The sequence below is a fragment of the Scardinius erythrophthalmus genome (assembly GCF_964197995.2).
Source record: "Scardinius erythrophthalmus genome assembly, chromosome: 7".
Taxonomy (NCBI): Eukaryota; Metazoa; Chordata; class Actinopteri; order Cypriniformes; family Leuciscidae; genus Scardinius; species Scardinius erythrophthalmus.
Genome location: NC_138227.1, coordinates 28,122,318 through 28,126,757, shown reverse-complemented (window position 1 = coordinate 28,126,757; position 4,440 = coordinate 28,122,318).

The following is a 4,440-nucleotide window of genomic DNA, read 5'->3' as shown; positions in this document are numbered from 1 at the left end:
AAAACTAATGGCCATTTCTTATAGGGGACGTCCCATACAGTATGTACACCTCATATCAAAACATTTTACTGTAGCATTTTGGAGATATGTCACATTTTACTATCAGAGGCCTATAAAGACCTCATTTATAATAAGTAGAAAAAACTAATGGTCAGTCCTTATAGGGGACGTCCCATACGGTATGCACACCTCATATCAAAACATTTTACTGTAGCATTTTGGAGATATGTCACATTTTACTATTTTAGAGGCCTATAAAGACCTCATTTCTAATAAGTAGAAAAAACTAATGGTCAGTTCTTATAGGCGACGTCCCATACAGTATACACGCCTCATATCAAAACATTTTACTGCAGCATTTTGAAGTTTTGTCACATTTTATAACTTTAGAGGCCTTTAAAGACCTCATTTCTAATAAGTAGAAAAAACTAATGGTCAGTTCTTATAGGCGACGTCCCATACTATATACACATCTCTTATCAAAACATTTTACTGCAGCATTTAGAAGTTTTGTCACATTTTACAACTTTAGAGGCCTTTAAAGACATCATTTCTAATAAGTAGAAAAAACTAATAGTCAGTTCTTATAGGGGACGTCCCATACAGTATACAGGCCTCATATCAAAACATTGTACTGCAGCATTTTAGAGTTTTGTCACATTTTACTAATTCAGAGGCCTATAAACACCTCATTTCTAATAAGTAGAACAAACTAATGGCCATTTCTTATAGGGGACGTCCCATACAGTATGCACACCTCATATCAAAACATTTTACTGTATCATTTTGGAGATATGTCACATTTTACTATCAGAGGCCTATAAAAACCTCATTTCTAATAAGTAGAAAAAACTAATGGCCATTTCTTATAGGGGACACCCCATACAATATGCACACCTCATATCAAAACATTTTACTGCAGCGTTTTGGAGTTATGTCACATTTTACAACTTTAGAGGCCTATAAAGTTCTCATTTCTAATAAGTAGAAAAAACTAATGGTCATTTCTTATAGGGGACGTCCCATACAATATGCACACCTCATATCAAAGCATTTTACTGCAGCATTTTGGAGTTATGTCACATTTTACTACTTTAGAGGCCTATGAAGTTCTCATTTATAATAAGTAGAAAAAACTAATGGCCATTTCTTATAGGGGACATCCCATACAGTATACACACCTCATATCAAAACATTTTACTGTAGCATTTTGGAGTTATGTCACATTTTGCTACTTTAGAGGCCTATAAAGACCTCATTTATAATAAGTAGAAAAAACTAATGGCCATTTCTTATAGGGGACGTCCCATACAGTATGTACACCTCATATCAAAACATTTTACTGTAGCATTTTGGAGATATGTCACATTTTACTATCAGAGGCCTATAAAGACCTCATTTATAATAAGTAGAAAAAACTAATGGTCAGTCCTTATAGGGGACGTCCCATACGGTATGCACACCTCATATCAAAACATTTTACTGTAGCATTTTGGAGATATGTCATATTTTACTACTTCAGTTGCCTATAAACACCTCATTTCTAATTAGTAGCAAAAAGTAATGGTCAGTTCTTATAGGGGACGTCCCATACAATATGCATACCTCATATCAAAGAATTTTACTGCAGCATTTTGGAGTTATGTCACATTTTACTACTTTAGAGGCCTATAAACACCTTATTTCTAATAAGTAGAAAAAACTAATGGTCAGTTCTTATAGGGGACGTCCCATACAGTATGCACACCTCATATCAAAACATTTTACTGTAGCATTTTGGAGTTATGTCACTACTTTAGAGGCCTATAAAGTTCTCATTTCTAAAAAGTAGAAAAAACTAATGGTCAGTCCTTATAGGGGACACCCATACAGTATGTACACCTCATATCAAAACATTTTACTGCAGCATTTTGGAGATATGTCACATTTTGCTACTTTAGAGGCATATAAAGACCTCATTTCTAATAAGTAGAAAAAACTAATGGCCATTTCTTATAGGCGACACCCCATAGAGTATGTACGCCTCATATCGAAACATTTTACTGTAGCATTTTGGAGTTTTGTCATATTTTACTACTTTAGAGGCCTATAAAACCCTCTTTTCTAATAAGTCGAAAAAACTAATGGTCAGTTTTTACAGGGGACGTCCCATACAGTATACACACCTCATATCAAAACATTTTACTGCAGCATTTTGGAGTAACTTCACATTTTACTACTTCAGAGGCCTATAAAGACCTCATTTCTAATAAGAAGAAAAAAGTAATGGTCAGTTTTTACAGGGGACGTCCCATACAGCACACCTCATATCAAAACATTTTACTGCAGCATTTTGGAGTTTTGTCACATTTTACTACTTCAGAGGCCTATAAAGACCTCATTTCTAATAAGTAGAGAAAACTAATGGTCAGTTCTTATAGGGGACATCCCATACACTATGCACACATCATATCAAAACATTTTACTACAGCATTTTGGAGTTTTTTCACATTTTACTACTTTAGAGGCCTAGAAAGACCTCATTTCTAATAAGTAGAAAAAAAGAATGGCCATTTCTCATAGGGGACGTCCCATACAGTATGTACGCCTCATATCAAAACATTTTACGGCAGCAATTTGGAGTTACTTCACATTTTACTACTTCAGAGGCCTATAAAGATCTCATTTCTTATAAGTGGGAAAAACTAACGGTCAGATCTTATTGGGGACGTCCCATACAATATGCACACCTCATATCAAAGCATTTTACTGCAGCATTTTGGAGTTATGTCACATTTTACTACTTCAGAGGCCTATAAAGACCATATTTCTGATAAGTAGAGGTCAGTTCTTATAGGGGACGTCCCATACAGTATGCACACCTCATATCAAAACATTTTACTGCAGCAATTTGGAGTTACTTCACATTTTACTACTTCAGAAGCCTATAAAGACCTCATTTCTAAAAAGTAGAAAAAAGTAATGGTCTGTTCTTATAGGGGACGTCCCATATAGTATGCATACCTCATATCAAAGCATTTTACTGCAGCATTTTGGAGTTTTGTCACATTTTACTACTTTAGAGGCCTGGAAAGACCTCATTTCTAATAAGTAGAAAAAAATAATGGCCATTTCTTATAGGGGACGTCCCATACAGTATGCACGCCTCATATCAAAACATTTTACGGCAGCAATTTGGAGTTACTTCACATTTTACTACTTCAGAGGCCTATAAAGACCTCATTTCTAATAAGTAGAAAAAACTAACGGTCAGATCTTATTGGGGACGTCCCATACAATATGCACACCTCATATCAAAGCATTTTACTGCAGCATTTTAGAGTTATGTCACATTTTACTACTTCAGAGGCCTATAAAGACCTTATTTCTAATAAGTAGAGGTCAGTTCTTATAGGGGACGTCCCATACAGTATGCACACCTCATATCAAAACATTTTACTGCAGCAATTTGGAGTTACTTCACATTTTACTACTTCAGAAGCCTATAAAGACCTCATTTCTAAAAAGTAGAAAAAAGTAATGGTCAGTTATTATAGGGGACGTCCCATATAGTATGCATACCTCATATCAAAGCATTTTATTGCAGCATTTTGGAGTTATGTCGAATTAGACTATTTTAGAGGCCTATAAATACCTCAGTTCTAATAAGTAGAAAAAAGTAAAGGTCAGTTTTTACAGGGGACGTCCCATACAGTATGCACACCTCATATAAAACCATTTTACTGTGGCGTTTTGGAGGTATGTCACATTTTACTACTTCAGAGGCCTAGAAAGACCGAATTTCTAATAAGTAGATAAAATTAATGGTCAGTTCTAATTGGGGACGTCCCATATAGTGTGCATACCTCATATCAAAACATTTTACTGCAGCATTTTGGAGTTATGTCACATTTTACTACTTCAGAGGCTTATAAAGACCTCATTTTAAATAAGTAGAAATTCAGAATTTGTAGAGTGGTTGCTGGCATCTTGTGAATGCTTGTGACGCCACTCACCGTCGTAACTGTGGACAACAATGCCAGTCCCACCCACAACCCAGTTCCCAGCCAAGATCACCCAGACTGTGAGGATCAGCAGCATGAGCCCACCGAAAGCAGCGAGAATGAATTCACTTGTCCCGTCCAACCTCCCTCTCCCACCACCTCTCCAAACCACTTGTAATAAATGTGTATGTTTCCTCAGTATCTGTATGTTTCTGCAGTCCCAAGACACTCCTGCCACCCAGTCATCTCCTCCTCCCATTTGTCCCGCAGTGCATCTCAGCCTCCTCTCAGTGGCACGGCTACATCTTGGGCCTGCTGGGAGCCATCTCCTCCTGGGAGTGTGGAGACTGTGGCTCCGCCTCCAGCCTCTGAGTGCACCGCCTCCACTCCACCTCTACCCATCGCCCTGGCTCCTGTGCTCTTACCACCCTCGACTCCAACGTGGACTATTGGCCAT